General features: G+C 45.1%; 1 protein-coding gene across 1 annotated transcript in view; it reads right to left on the bottom strand.

Moving 5' to 3' along the window:
- The window catches only part of LOC126199701 (uncharacterized), a 401314-nt gene that overhangs the window by 195341 nt on the left and 188857 nt on the right, over positions 1-17116 (bottom strand). The gene's annotated exons all lie outside the window — the stretch shown is intronic.

Raw genomic sequence — 17116 nt, 5'->3', positions numbered from 1 at the left:
TCCTCTGGAGGTATAAGTAGGGGAAAGCAATATATTCGATACCTCATCCAGAAACGCACCCTCTCGAAACCTGGACAGCCAGCTACACCACGATGCAGAGCGCCTTTCTTGCAGAGTCTGCCACTTGAGTTTGCTAAACATCTCACGCTTACCAAATAGCCCTGTGACGAAACGCGCCGCTCTTCTTTGGATCTTCTCTATCTCCTCCGTCAACCCGACCTGGTACGGATCCCACACTGATGAGCAATACTCAAGTATATGTCGAACGAGTGTTTTGTAAGCCACCTCCTTTGTTGATGGACTACATTTTCTAAGGACTCTCCCAATGAATCTCAACCTGTCACCCATCTTACCAACAATTAATTTTATATGATAATTCCACTTCAAATCGTTCCGTACGCATACTCTCAGGTATTTTACAGAAGTAACTGCTACCAGTGTTTGTTACGCTATCATATAATCATACAACAAAGGATCCTTCTTTCTATGTATTCGCAATACGTTACATTTGTCTATGTTAAGGGTCAGTCCCTGCACCAAGTGCCTATCCGCTCCAGATCTTCCTGCATTTCGCTACAATTTTCTAATGCTGCAACTTCTCTGTATACTACAGTGTCATCCGCGTCCCAGTGACAGCGAATTTAATAAAACGCCTGTCGTTGCTGGAAAGCGATGCACAAGACATTACACTTATCCTCCTGTCAAAACGCAACATGGCCCTTAGTCATGACTATGTCACCTACTGCCACCTCAGAGAATGCCCCTTCTCCTTCCTGACTGCCCTTGCCAATCTATACAACGGCATCCTCTCTACCGGCTTCTACCCCGGCCTGTGGAAGACTTCCCACATCCTCTTATTCCTCAAACCGAAAAAACCCCCTTCTGCCGCCCCTTCCTATCGTCCCATCTGCCTCACCGCCGTCTTCAGTAAGGTCTTCGAATCCATCCTCTCCCGTCGTATCCATCGCCACCTCGATCAACACCACCTCCTCCCACTTACCCATTGTGGCTTCCGACCCCCCTTCGCCACCAAAGACCAACTCCTTAACCTCGTCCACCCTCTTTCCCTCCAACTTAACTCCCGTTGCTCCGCCATTTTCGTTTCCCTCGATTTCCAAAATACCTATGACCGCATATAGCATCCGAGTCTTCTCTTTAAACTCCAAACCTATGCGATGCCCCTTCCTCTCACACTCTCCTTGCTATGTCACCCTCCACGACACCAACTCGCATCTCTTTTATCCCACTGCTGGCATACCCCAGGGCTCCGTCCTCTCCCCCCTACTCTATCTCCTGTACACTGCAGATATGTCCAAGCCATCCCCACCTGTCTACCTCCTCCAATATGCTGAGGCCAACGCCTTCCTGGCTCTCTATCCTACCCTTCAACAGTCCCAGTGCACCCTCCAAACCCACCTTGACCAGTTCACCACATGGTGTAACCAGTGGTTCCTTTGTATCAAACCCTCGAAAACCCAGGCAGTCATCATAAGCCGCACCACCTGCTCCTTCCATCTCCACGATTTCCACCTCACCATTTATGGCCATGCCATCCATCTCACCCCACCCTGAGATACCTTGGCCTCACCGTCACCTCACCTGGACCCCTCATCTCCTGACCAACCAGCAGAATGCCCATACCCACCTTCATCTCCTGAAACTCCTGTCTGCCTGGACATGGGGACTGCATCCTTCCATCCTTTACACCTACTAATCCCTCATCCAACCTGTTATGCCAGTGTTGTCTGGATCTCCGCCCATCCCCCCCCCCCCCCACTTTTATAAGGCCCTCCAAATCCTCGAACACCATGTTGTCTGCCTTGCCTACTGTATCTGCATTCCTTCCCCCACATTACTCCTGTATAACCTCATCCCCCTTCCCGACCTCCTACTTTTTCTCCAACATCTCTGCATCGTTTACGATGTCCACAGGCTTGATCCCCCCCAACTCCTGGTTTCGTCCTCGCTCTCCACCCTCCGCCCATTGCTGCACCTCTATTGTTGTATCCCTCCTTCTTTCCACCTCCACACCCTCCTTCATCAGGGCAATTTCGAGCACCTCCCCCTCCTGGATGTTGAACTTTGCTGTGACATCTATCCTTCCTACCAACTATAGCCTGTCCTTGTCTCCACCCCGCCAGCCGCCCCATGGCCCCCCTTTTTCCTATTTCCTCCCCTCCTTCCCCTAGAGCGGATTTCCCTACTTCCCCTGCACCACCTCCTAAGCTGTTTTTCTCTCCTGTCCCTTCCCTCCCCAGCCCTTCTTTGCAGCGCCCCCACCACTCCTCTCCTTCTCGCCCCCCTTTCCCATCTCCTTTGCCAATATAAACTTGTTGACATGAATGAAACGAACCGAGGCTGCATTTACATGTTGCGCTAACAGATGGTGTTACTTCACTACTTCTGCCAAGCTTATAACAGTATTTTGCAAAATCGGGACAAACTCGGGTCCCGTCGGGATGTCGGGACAAGAAGGTCCATAACGGTGATGGTCCCGATCCTCCCAGGTTTTTATTCATTATCAAGTGTACTGAATTAGTGTTTTTTTGGTGCCATTATACAGTGTCATCAAGTGATGTGGTTTTAATTCATGATTGTTCATGCGCTTTTCATACTGTGACTGTTTTTTAACTAGTTTTTGGTTTCAGTGGTTTTTTTTTAAGTGCGCTACAGATTTCCAGCTGTGTTCTTTTTAACTTTGTGTCGACTTTTTAACTGTCCCCCAGTGCATGTCCCTGTATTAGTGTGTATTTTAACTCCCATCATCTCCATTTACAGTGTTTTTTATGTTCCCCTTTTTTATCCCCTTTTTATGTAAGAGTTCGCCCTCCGTATTTGTAAAGCCCTTCGGCTGATGAGCGGTGGTCTCTGCTGCTGTCAGCCCTCCCCTGCCCTTGTGGGGCTGGGAAATGAAATTTCAATAAAGAAAAAAATGGAAAGCGATGAAGAACAACAAAAGTCAACGTGATCTATCACCCTCTCAATCGACCCCTTCCCACACACACACACACACACACACACACACACACACACACACACACACACACACACACGTTTCTTGCAAGGACTAGTACTCCGTAAGATCGTATATCGGTCAGTAGTCGGCCACGTGCTGCAGAAGGTAGCGCCTTTCTGAAGCGCTGTCGTGACGCACAGTGGCTCGTTACTGTGGACTGTTCGCTGCTAGAGGAGACGCGTGGGCGTGGCGCGGGCGGCCGCTAACTCGCGCGCAAACACTCTGCCGCCGGCGTGTTTACTCCCTGCCGTCTCGCGTGGCGGCGACGAGCCACACCTGACAGCCAGCGGCACGTGGCCAGCGGGAGCCGGTGCAGCACACGCACAAACGCACACACACAAAGTGACACAGCGCGCGGACGGGAAAGTGCAGCTGGAACCCCACTCACAGTGCGCTCTCCTCGCCGCCACTGCAGACGACTAACAGTCTCAGTAACTCGTGTCTCTTACTCCACTCAACTTCAATTGACACTGATAAATGAGGCACTCGGTCGTAAAACATGGTATCTAAAAAATTTTGCCAATTGGCGTTTTTGGCAACGTCGGACTGCTTACAGCTGATTTCATAGGTTGGTGAAGGAATCTGTGGGAGATGTGTATGTTGTAAGAAATGATGTTGGTAGTATGTTATGGTAAGTGACAGCTGACTGCAGGCAAAATATTGTAAGTAACAAACATGGCGGCTCGACACGGTCTGTTCCGTAGTGATGAACTTGAATCGAAAGTTTCGAGCGCTAACAATAAGTCTGACTACAGTTCTTCCTGTAATGACGAAGATGAAAGCCGAGAGTATTATCCTGTTTATGAGTGCAAACAAATCGGATGCAAATTACTCCTCTAAAAGGTAAGAACAGATGCCTTTATTTCTTAATCTGTTTGAAGTAAAGGATGGTATGTACTTCACTTACCAAGTTTTACTGCCTGTTCCGTATTGAAACTTTTCAAAAACGGAAATTCTGAACGTTCCTTTCATCAAATATAAACTGAGTTCGTGGTAACCAAACTTCGTAAAACATAAACACAATACATTATATAGAAATAACCGAAACAGGTTTCATTTTGACTCGCAAATTATAAATATGTGCGAAGGTGACCACGGTATCTACTAGAGTTACCATGTTTTACACCCACTAGGTTAAATCACTCACGATTTTTTCTATTATCATGTTGTAACTCAGCTCTTCAGAAGAAATGTCTACCTGAAACGTAAACACTTTTACCTTACGTCCTGTAGTGTAGCGACTTAAGCGCTTGACTACCAAGCCAAAGGTCACGAGATTGAATCCTGGTCGGACCACGAAGCGTTTTCAGTGAATCTTCGGACCGATCGTTTTCAATAAGATACGAATTACGCCAGATACAGCCGCGGTTCGGCTTCCGCGATGAACTGTGGATCCCTTCTTTTGCAGGTTGGGGATACTGGAACCTGCAAAGTGGCTTCAAGTTGATAGACTAGCAACAGAATCAGGAGGCACACGAGATTTTTATTATTATCCCTTGCATTTTTTTTTAGAAAGAAGGGGAATGAGCTTTTCGATACAAGTATTCCTTGTTTTGCTTCAGAAATCGACCGCTCTCAATATCAACCAGGATTTTGAATCTGAAACATGTACCAGTAGGTCTACAACCAACAGTCATGATGAAAACAATCCGGATGTAAGGTCACCTACTGCTTCTGGAAAATCTAATCCGCCTAGCAGAGTCCGTTATGCAGGATCGTCGGTACCTCTTGAACAAAAGGATACTGTAGATGATCAGGAAAAATCAAACAAAAAAAATAGAAAAAGGAAACGTGGGGTAAACCAACAGGAAAAAAAATTAAAAATTAAGAAATTTAGGCAAAAGCTATTTTTCTTATCGAGGAAAAAGAAATCCACAAGCACCTCGAGAAGCATGCCCAGATTGCCTTTGTAAGAAAAAATGTTTTTCAAAGATTGATGCTGACGAACGACACTCGGTGTTTAAAGAGTTCAATAGAATGGGAAACTACAACATCCAAAACGCTTATCTATTTGGTCTAACAGAAGTTAAAAAAAAACTGCCAGAAGTACGAAAAAGAGTGGAAGTCCCTCTCGAAGAAAATTTACCATTACTTACAATATCTTGGTTGAAGGGCAAAAAGTAGAAGTATGTAAGACTGCTTTCCTCAACATCCACGGACTGCAAAAAAGTAGGGGGAGAGTCGAAATTTTGGTTTAAAAAAACCAATGGTGCTCATGCTCCACCATCAGATAAAAGAGGTGCACATGGGCACCACAAGAAAAAGTATTCAGAAGACGATATAAAAAATGTGCATACTTTTATATAAAAACTTCCCAAATACCAAAGTCACTAGACCGGGCCAAAAATCCTTATAATATGTTTATGTCTACGGAATACACAGTTAAAAGTTGTATTGCAGAATATACACAGTTCTGTTCAGAAAGTGGTAGCAGTCCTATATCTTCAGACAAGTTCAGAAGAATATTTACGCAAGAATTTAATATAGGATGCAAGTCTCCTAAGACAGACCATGTAAGGACTGCGACTCAATGAGAATTGAACTGCAACAAGCCGAAAACGATAAAAATGACGCTAAAGTCCAAGAAATTGGACACGAAATCGAGAGACACCACCTACAGTCTGCTGCCGGTCAAAAAGTTTTGCAAGTTGCCCCAGAGGACAAAGAAGCCCTTGTTCTAACATTTGATCTCCAACAGGCGTTGCCCATTCCAAAATTATCCACTGGACCTGCATTTTACAAAAGAAAATTATTTTGCTACAACCTCAGCATTCATGATTGCTCCAGTAACGTAGGGTACTTTTATTACTGGGACGAGGCTACTGCTAGGAGAGGAAGTGATGAAATTGCAAGTTGCATATTGAAACACTTCACCGTGAATGACATACAGTGCAAGAAACTGATAGTAATATCAGATAACTGCTGTGGTCAAAATAAAAACTGGACAATAGTCACTCTCTGGGTTAAATTATTGGCAAGTGGTCATGTAAAACGTGTTGAACATGTTTTTCCAGTAGTTGGACATACTATGTTACCATCAGATAGAGATTCCGGCCGGGTAGAGCAGTATGTGAGGGATCACATTCAGTATGTGTACTGCCCGGAGGAATGGGGACAGATCGTGAAAAACGCCCAACGCTCACCTCCCTTTAATGTGTACAGAATGCAGCAGGTAGATTTCTTTCAAGTTTCTTCACTGAAGGCATTGTTTGGAGCACCCAAGAATGGTAATTGCTGCGTCTGTCAAACTTCTGTTGGTCTGCGAAGAACCAGATTCTCTGACTTTATATAAATCATATTTCGGATCTGGTGAAGAAATATCATTGAAGCTGAAAGGTCGTCCTCTTACAGAAGATTTTCTGGGGAAATTTAACGCACCTCTTCCACTGCTGTATAATACACTAATACCGGTCAATAAGGAAAAATTTCGCGATCTTCTCAGCCTGTTCAGGTATATTCCAAAGGCATATCACGGATATTACACGAACTTAGTTCCTGAGCATTAAATGTAAAATTATTGTACCTAAAAACTACTAATAAAACAATTGGTAATGCAACTTTTGGCTACTTTATTTTATTTTCAATGTGATTATCATGTTACACCACTGCACTGTAAACATCCTAGTAAGGTTCCATCTATGTGGTAACTGCCACGTACCAGAAGCAACATTTAACGTCAGTTGTTGTGAAACATGGTATCTGGCAGATAACAAGGTGGCAATGTCTCATACGTGAACGAAAAATATGGTATCTACGGGCCTCTTTCCTCTGATTTTAGTTCTTATATTCGCAAAGAAAATGTTATGAGGAGCAGCTAAGACGAATTTTACTATTCAGTACGCATAGAATATCTGCGCAACGTAACTATGTGAGTTTTGTTAGAGCAAACTACACTCCTGGAAATTGAAATAAGAACACCGTGAATTCATTGTCCCAGGAAGGGGAAACTTTATTGACACATTCCTGGGGTCAGATACATCACATGATCACACTGACAGAACCACAGGCACATAGACACAGGCAACAGAGCATGCACAATGTCGGCACTAGTACAGTGTATATCCACCTTTCGCAGCAATGCAGGCTGCTATTCTCCCATGGAGACGATCGTAGAGATGCTGGATGTAGTCCTGTGGAACGGCTTGCCATGCCATTTCCACCTGGCGCCTCAGTTGGACCAGCGTTCGTGCTGGACGTGCAGACCGCGTGAGACGACGCTTCATCCAGTCCCAAACATGCTCAATGGGGGACAGATCCGGAGATCTTGCTGGCCAGGGTAGTTGACTTACACCTTCTAGAGCACGTTGGGTGGCACGGGATACATGCGGACGTGCATTGTCCTGTTGGAACAGCAAGTTCCCTTGCCGGTCTAGGAATGGTAGAACGATGGGTTCGATGACGGTTTGGATGTACCGTGCACTATTCAGTGTCCCCTCGACGATCACCAGTGGTGTACGGCCAGTGTAGGAGATCGCTCCCCACACCATGATGCCGGGTGTTGGCCCTGTGTGCCTCGGTCGTATGCAGTCCTGATTGTGGCGCTCACCTGCACGGCGCCAAACACGCATACGACCATCATTGGCACCAAGGCAGAAGCGACTCTCATCGCCGAAGACGACACGTCTCCATTCGTCCCTCCATTCACGCCTGTCACGACACCACTGGAGGCGGGCTGCACGATGTTGGGGCGTGAGCGGAAGACGGCCTAACGGTGTGCGGGACCGTAGCCCAGCTTCATGGAGACGGTTGCGAATGGTCCTCGCCGATACTCCAGGAGCAACAGTGTCCCTAATTTGCTGGGAAGTGGCGGTGCGGTCCCCTACGGCACTGCGTAGGATCCTACGGTCTTGGCGTGCATCCGTGCGTCGCAGCGGTCCGGTCCCAGGTCGAAGGGCACGTGCACCTTCCGCCGACCACTGGCGACAACATCGATGTACTGTGGAGACCTCACGCCCCACGTGTTGAACAATTCGGCGGTACGTCCACCCGGCCTCCCGCATGCCCACTATACGCCCTCGCTCAAAGTCCGTCAACTGCACATACGGTTCACGTCCACGCTGTCGCGGCATGCTACCAGTGTTAAAGGCTGCGATGGAGCTCCGTATGCCACGGCAAACTGGCTGACACTGACGGCGGCGGTGCACAAATGCTGCGCAGCTAGCGCCATTCGACGGCCAACACCGCGGTTCCTGGTGTGTCCGCTGTGGCGTGCGTGTGATCATTGCTTGTACAGCCCTCTCGCAGAGTCCGGAGCAAGTATGGTGGGTCTGACACACCGGTGTCAATGTGTTCTTTTTTCCATTTCCAGGAGTGTATTTGATATTTTCCTCAAAACTTAACAGCCGATTACCCGTAAGTTTTCATTTTGTTGGTTACCATGTTTTACGACCGAACGCCTCAAATATGCAGATTGTACGAGTAGTAATGGTCATTACTTAGGCATCCGACGGGATCGATCATCCGAAGAAAAAATTCTAATAAATATGGTCTCTAAAGTCCATACCTAAAGAACTACCAGCACTTCTGCATCTTCGATACTGTGAAGTAAATCACTTGTACTGCAGGCTGTTTGCTTTCCTTGTTTTGGGAGGAGGTAGTGTGGACCAAAATAAGAGAAAAATGGTCGAGCAAATATGGGCTTTAAAATGCATACATTAAGGGAGAATTACAGGGAAACGGACGAAAATATTGCTCAAATTCAGGACTTTTTTCTCCGTACATTGAAGTTTTATTGGTATTTTTTTTACTGAAAAATACTAGTATCTTCACTGTGTAATTGGGACTTTCCCGAGGCAGCTCTGAAAGGAGGTAGATCGACGGTTGTCGCTGTAACTCCGGTTGTGGTTATCTGAAATATGAAATTATCATATTACCCCGATCCTTGCAGATGTAATTTTAGTTCATCGTAAGCGTTTGAAATAAAAAGAAAAAAGACAAAAATGTGCTATTATACATATTTGAAAAAATGGATACTTTTTGGCCGAAAAAAATACAGAATATCAAAATAAAAAGATCAGATATGACGAACTGAAGAGAATTCTATTTGCTTCCAGGGAGACCAAAAACCATTAAAATCGGATGAAAATTGTAGCGTAGGCGACGACAACCATGCCGAAAAACACGGTTTTGAGGAAAACGCGTTTAAAGTTTGACAAGTACTTATTACATGAAAAAAAGCTTGAAACTTACTGGATATCGTCGATGTCTGGTCCATAACAACTATCGCTCCGACTAGTGGATGGCCGCTTTCTGCCACTTTGTCCTGAGAAGACTTCATTCTCGTCCTCAAACCCCGTTTCGTCGCTGAGAGCATCGACACTGGCGTTTCTGAGAATCGGCAAATTTCACCTACGAACTTGATTTGAAGGGCATTTTCCACGTGCATTAATGTAGTGTGGCCTACATTAATTAGATATATGGGCAAATTTGAAACAATGTTGACAATTTCGCTTCTGCTGCATGTTGTTTTTCGAGTGTATCTCCAAATGTGACTATCGAGACTTTCGTTCACATTTTGAGTGAAAGTGCCCAAACATTTCCATCATTAGAATCAGCCCTAAACATCTCACGGATGCAACGAAGAGAACGTGAACTCGGAACCGGTTCTCTGACGCTGAGGCGTGCCGTGCACAGAATCGTTTCTTTTTGAAGTTTGCGCATCATATTTTGAGGGATAATTCTTTGGTGTATATACATTCGAATTCAGTAATAAAAAAAATTCCAGTTTTATCGACCATCATCCTGTCATTGCCGCCCCCCCCCCCCCCCCTTGTTCAATAGAAAATATGTGTGCTCACAGTACGATGATTAAAAAGTGATCATAGCTGTTAAGGTCCGCACTTTAAAGCCCATGTACACTGCCCATTTTTCTTCTCGTAGTGGTCTGTACTAGCACCTCTCGAAATATGGAAAGCAAAGAGCTTGCAGTAGAAGTGAATGCAAATATGGATTTATGTGCACAATCTATGTGTTGGTTGGGAACCCCAGTCCTTTGAAAAGTGTCTTTCTGCTGAGTGCACACGTTTAGTAACAAAACTTATGCTTGCAGATTTTTTCAAAATTTTTTAATCATCACAAATTTTGTGCTCCTGATGCATTACTATGAATATTTAACACCCCATAACACATGAAGGATTTAGAAATATAGCGGATTTATTGAGTCCATACTGACATGTTTTTCATTGTTATGCTGGATAGAGCATTTTGTCAGTTGAAGTTCTAAACCAAATATTTCTGCAACCAGTTTAGGGGTAGGACCTCATCGTGAGGAAAATTCAATAATACAGAAATAGTCATTTTAAATATACGCTGCTGCCCTTTAAAACTGCAACAACATGAAGACGGCATCCAAGAAATGTCAAAATGGAACAAAACATAACCACCTGCTTGCGTATGTAGATGATATCTATATCATCCAATCCGCACAAAATATGTAGAAGTAACGCCATTTACATTCTGTATACAAAAAAGATTGCGCAAACAGCATTTGAATAATGCTTGTTTTTCAGAAGTTGGTGCCACACCTGTTATTAGAATGGGTAACGTGTAGCCGGCCGCTGTGACCGAGCGGTTCTATGCGCTCCAGTCGGGAACCACGCTGTTGCTTACGGTCGCAGGTTCGAATCCGGCCTCGGGCATCGATGTGTGTGATGTCCTTAGGTTAGTTAGGTTTAAGTAGTTCTAACTCTAGGGGACTTATGACGTCAGATGTTAAGTCCCATAGTGCTCGGAGCCATTTAATTTGGTAACGTGTCGGGATTTTAGAGCGGCTGAATTGTGATGTGTCGGCGCAGCAGTTCATCCAGCCCCTATATCCCTGCTCAACGTTGTTCGAAATCCCACGAAAGTCTCGCGAATACTGAATCAATGGATTCAAGAGCACCATACTCCACGCTACCCAGGATCTCATTGGGCGCCACCGCTTAGCACGCTACAGGGCGATCGGCTGCGAGGATCTACAGCCGCGTCACGAATTTTGAGTCACGAAACTGGCTTGTCTGCAGCAAGAGACGTATCCACATGGACAGCGTGACGAAATCTGGAGCGCCGCGGACGGTCAGTGCGGTTGCCATTGTTAACGGCTTCCATTATCGCGGCCGGAGAAGGAGGCGCGCCGGCGGTGGTACGGCTAACCAAAACAATGGCGTCGTGTTATTCGCGCAGAGTCTCCGTTCTGCTTGCAGCATCACGATGGCCGTATAAGTTTGTGGTGGCTCTGAGGGCGAACATTGTCAGACGGCATTCGTCATCCTCAAGAGGATGGCGGGGTGGTACCACTGGGTCCACGACTACGTCACCTCTGGTTTCCATACCCTGAAATTCTGACAGCAGCCGTCACATTTCTGGCGTGTTAAGGCCAATGGCTGTGTCTTATCTTCGAGGTGTCGTTTTCAGAAAGATAACTGCTTTCTGAATACTATTTCCCAGCCACTACGATTCAGGAATTCTGACAGAGTAGAAGAAGCGTTGAGTGGCGTGCCTGTGTCTGTCATCCAGTCCGACTCGATGTCGCTACAGGTCTGAGCCAATGTGTCTGCCAGACGCGGCAGCTGCGTGTAGTAAATCTCGTGTCCTCTATACTCCAAAATCACCTACAAATTTTACTGTTTTCTTTCTGCTACAGTGTATACGCGCAATAAACAACATTCCGTTATTCGCTATCCTTTCTAATGTTGTCATTTTAATGGACAGCAGCGTAAATATAGTTTTTTACGGTAGTACATTTTTGTGTTGAGACGTGCGGTGAAATAGAGGCGTAACACATTTCTGATACCGTTTGATCCGTTTGATTACTTGTTCTGAACACTAATCTCGAGCTATTCGCCGGCCGAAGTGGCCGTGCGGTTAAAGGCGCTGCAGTCTGGAACCGCAAGACCGCTACGGTCGCAGGTTCGAATCCTGCCTCGGGCATGGATGTTTGTGATGTCCTTAGGTTAGTTAGGTTTAACTAGTTCTAAGTTCTAGGGGACTAATGACCTCAGCAGTTGAGTCCCATAGTGCTCAGAGCCATTTGAAGCATTCGAGCTATTCATCATAATTATCTGTGCTTTCGTGGCGTATTCTCGTTCTTTCATCAGTTTGGCTCCATCGATTTTGCTGTCCACTGTCTTTAATTTAATGTAGCACACCAACAGTACACTTTTTTACAGCTTGCAGTGTTCTACATCTACATCTACATCTACATGGCTACTCTGCAATTCACACTTAAGTGCCTGGCAGAGGATTCATCGAACCATTTTCATACTGCTTCTCTACCACTCCACTTTCGAATGGCGTGTGGGAAAAAGGAACACCTAAATCTTTCCGTTCGAGGTCTGATTTCCCTTATTTTATTATGATGATAATTTCTTCCTACGTAGGTGGGTGTCAACAAAATATTTTCGTATTCGGTTGAGAAAATTGGTGATTTCATATATAGATATCGCCGCAAAGAAAACCACCTTTGTTTCAGTGACTGCCACCCCAACTCGCGTATCGTATCAGTGACACTCTCACCCCTATCGCGCGATAACACGAAACGAGCTGCCCTTCTTTGCACTTTTTCGATGTCCTCCGTCAATTCTACCTGGTAAGGATCCCATACCACGCAGCAATATTCCAGCAGAGGACGGACAAGTGTAATGTAGGCTGTGTCTTTAGTGGGTTTTTAAAATGGTTCAAATGGCTCTGAGCACTATGCGACTTAACTTCTGAGGTCATCAGCCGCCTAGAACTTAGAACTAATTAAACCTAACTAACCTAAGGACATCACACACATCCATGCCCGAGGCAGGATTCGAACCTGCGACCGTAGCGGTCGCTCGGCTCCAGACTGAATCGCCTAGAATCGCACGGTCACTCCGGCCGGCTTAGTGGGTTTGTCGCATCATCTAAGTGTTCTGCCAACAAAGCGCAGTCTTTGTTTCGCCTTCCCCACAATATTATATATGTGGTCTTTCCAGTTTAAGTTGCTCGTAATTGTAATTCCTAGGTATGTAGTCGAATTGACAACCCATATATTTGTGCGATTTATCGTATACCCAAAATTTATCGGATTTCTTTTAGTACACATGTGGATGACCTCGCACTTTTCTTTGTTTAGTGCTGATTACCACTTTTCGCACCATACAGAAATTCTCTCTAGATCATTTTGTAATTGTAATTGATCGTCTGATGACAGTGTTACTGTGTAATGCAACCAAGATGGGGATCAAAACAAAGCATGCTAAGATTTCACTATCGATGTGTCGATATCTGGAACCTTGTAACATCTTATGAGCACTTTGATCTTTAGTTTTACTAGAAGAAGTATTTCACGATATCCGTTATGGAGACAAACAGTTCTTTACTCTAAAATTACAAAAAGTTTTTTTGTTAAAAGAAAAAGAGTTGATCTATGCATACTACTGATCATTTTACAGTTTATATTTTACCAGTACTTAATTAAAATGAGTGAGTTCTCGAAATCCATCGTTTCATACAATATTTCATTATTTTCTCATTTTTGGCCGTGGGTGAATACTCGTATTTCCATTTCCACTATTATACCCATTTTCAGTTATTTTCTATATTGTGGCGTATATACAAATCGTTATCTACGTCGTAAGTCATAAAGTTTTGATCACCATCTCGAAAAAATAAAGTTACGTAAGTAATTTTTTTTTTCCAGAATGAGATTTTCACTCTGCAGCGGAGTGTGCGCTGATATGAAACTTCCTGGCAGATTAAAACTGTGTGCCCGACCGAGACTCGAACTGCAAGGTTCGCAGGAGAGCTTCTGTAAAGTTTGGAAGGTAGGAGACGAGATACTGGCAGAAGTAAAGCTGTGAGTACCGGGTGTGAGTCGTGCTCCGGTAGCTCAGATGGTAGAGCACTTGCCCGCGAAAGGCAAAGGTCCCGAGTTCGAGTCTCGGTCGGGCACACAGTTTTAATCTGCCAGGAAGTTTCATAATTTTTTTTTGTTTGGACGTACATATCTGTGAGCTTGGTACACGTTGAAACAGCCGCGCCACAGTAGGGTAGCACGCGGGTAGGAGAGACAAAACGAAATGTGTGTTTTGGTTCCTCTAGCGCCATGGTAGGTACTATGGCGCAGAAGCTTCAACGTGTTACAGGACTGCAGATTAAAAGAACCCATCACAAAACGTGCCGGTCTTCGTTGGATTTTTTTCAACCTCTTCTCTTTCTCCTGCCTCATGATGGTTCCCGACTGAATAATACTCAAGAGTCGGTTAAGTGACTGCTTTTTCAGCCATTTCTAATGTGAATGAATATATCCTGCAACCATTTAAATGTAATCATTCTGCTTTACACCGAGGTGACAAAAGTCATGGTACAGCGATATGCACATATGCAAATGGTCGTATTTTCGCGCACACAACGTATAAGTGGCAGTGCACTGGCAGAGCTATTATATGTACTCAAGTGATTCATGTGGCAAGTTTTCCGACGTGATTATGGTCGCATGGCGGAAATTAAAAGATAGTTGGAGCTAGAAGCATGAGACATTGCATTTCGGAAATCGTTAGCGAATTCGGTATTCCGAGTTCCACAGTGTGCCGAGAATAGCAGGTTTCGGGCACTGCCTCTCACCATGGACAACGTAGTGGCCGACGGCTTTCGCTTAAGGGGGGGGGGGGGGGGGGTAGAGCGACAAAGGGGCCGACTTCGAGAAGGAGAGGCACGACAGGACATTATAATTTCCACTGTCTATACTTTTACAAATAAATACATAAAATTTGTCTGCATGACAAGGAAGGATTCAGGATTCACACTCATAGCAGTGTAAGTTCAAAAACACGAAAAAATAATATTTTTTAAATGTGAAATTTCATGTTTTTTCTTCACTTACTGTTGGCTGCATTTGTGGCTATAGGTACACTTTTCTTCATAAGTAAGAGAGATTCTTCGATGAATTTTGCACAGCTTAGAAACCATACTTACAGGTGTATGAAACTCTAGAATTTATTTAATCTATGGAAAAGTGAATGTGCTGTTACGTTTTAAACTTCGTGTTTAGAGAAAACTCGAATTTTATAGTTAATTATCTCAATTTTTACCACAGTTTTTAACAGATTTGGGAAATTCTAGAGTTTCATACACCTGTAAGTATGGTTTGTATGCTGTGCAAAATTCATCGAAGAATCTCTTATGAAGAAAAGTGTACCTACAGCAACAAATCCAGCCAATACCAAGTGAAAAAATGATGAAATTTCTCATGTAAAAAAAAAAGTTATGTTTTTGAACATCCTCTGCTATGAGTGTGAATCCTAAATCCTTCCTCGTCGTGCTAACAAAGTTTTATGAATTTATTTGTAAAAGTATAGACAGTGTAAATTAAAATGCCCTGTGGAGCCTCTCCTTAACGACGGAGAGCAGGGACGTTTTCGCAGAGATGTCAGTGCTAGCAGACAAGCATCACTACGTGAAATAACCGCAGAAATCCATGTGGGTCGTACAACGAAGGACTCCCTTTGCGGCAGTACGGCGAAATTTGGCGTTAATGTCCTACAGCAGCAGACGACCGACGCGAGTGCCTTTGCTAACAGCAGCACATCGCCTGCAGCGCGTCTCCTGGGATCGTGACCACATCGATTGGAGCCTAGACGACTGGAAAATGTAGCCTGGTCACATGAGTCCCGATTTCAGTTGGTAAGAGCTGGTGATAGGGTTCGAGTGCAGCGCAGACTTCATGAACACGTGTTGTGAACAACGCAGTGTCCAAGCTGGTGACGGCTCCATGATGATGTGGGCTGCGCTCACGTTGAATGGACCGACCATTCACTGGAAATGTTTATGTTCCGCTGCTTGGAGATTATCTACAGCCATTCATTGACTTCGCGTTTCCAAACAACAATGGAATTTCGTTGATGGCAATGCGCCATGTCACACGGCCACAATTCTTCGCGACTGCTTTGAAGAACACTGTGAACAATTCGAGCGAATGAACTGGCCACGCCGACCGCCCGACATGAACCCCATCGAACATTTGTGCGACATCATCGGGAGATCAGCTCGTGCGCAAAATCTCGCACCGGCAACACTTTGGTAATCACGGACGGCTATAGCGGCAGCGTGGCTCAGTATTTTTGCACTGGACTTCCAACGACTTCTGGAGCCGACATCATGTCGAGTTGCTGCACTACGCCGGGAAAAAGAAGGCCTACGTATGCACAATAGGTTACATTTACAGGGTGTTTCAAAAATGACCGGTATATTTGAAACGGCAATAAAAACTAAACGAGCAGCGATAGAAATACACCGTTTGTTGCAATATGCTTGGGACAACAGTACATTTGCAGGCGGACAAACTTTCGAAATTACAGTAGTTACAATTTTCAACAACAGATGGCGCTGCAAGTGATGTGAAAGATATAGAAGACAACGCAGTCTGTGGGTGCGCCATTCTGTACGTCGTCTTTCTGCTGTAAGCGTGTGCTGTTCACTACGTGCAAGTGTGCTGTAGACAACATGGTTTATTCCTTAGAACAGAGGATTTTTCTGGTGTTGGAATTCCACCGCCTAGAACACAGTGTTGTTGCAACAAGACGAAGTTTTCAACGGAGGTTTAATGTAACCAAAGGACCGAAAAGCGATACAATAAAGGATCTGTTTGAAAAATTTCAACGGACTGGGAACGTGACGGATGAACGTGCTGGAAAGGTAGGGCGACCGCGTACGGCAACCACAGAGGGCAACGCGCAGCTAGTGCAGCAGGTGATCCAACAGCGGCCTCCGGTTTCCGTTCGCCGTGTTGCAGCTGCGGTCCAAATGACGCCAACGTCCACGTATCGTCTCATGCGCGAGAGTTTACACCTCTATCCATACAAAATTCAAACGCGGCAACCCCTCAGCGCCGCTACCATTGCTGCACGAGAGACATTCGCTAACGATATAGTGCACAGGATTGATGACGGCGATATGCATGTGGGCAGCATTTGGTTTACTGACGAAGCTTATTTTTACCTGGACGGCTTCGTCAGTAAACAGAACTGGTGCATATGGGGAACCGAAAAGCCCCATGCTGCAGTCCCATCCTCCCTGCATCCTCAAAAAGAACTGGTCTGGGCCGCCATTTCTTCCAAAGGAATCATTGGCCCATTTTTCAGATCCGAAACGATT

This window comes from Schistocerca nitens, chromosome 8, assembly GCF_023898315.1.
Source record: "Schistocerca nitens isolate TAMUIC-IGC-003100 chromosome 8, iqSchNite1.1, whole genome shotgun sequence".
Lineage (NCBI taxonomy): Eukaryota > Metazoa > Arthropoda > Insecta > Orthoptera > Acrididae > Schistocerca > Schistocerca nitens.
The sequence above is the reverse complement of the archived record's forward strand: the minus strand, read 5'-3'. Positions and strand labels throughout refer to the sequence as shown.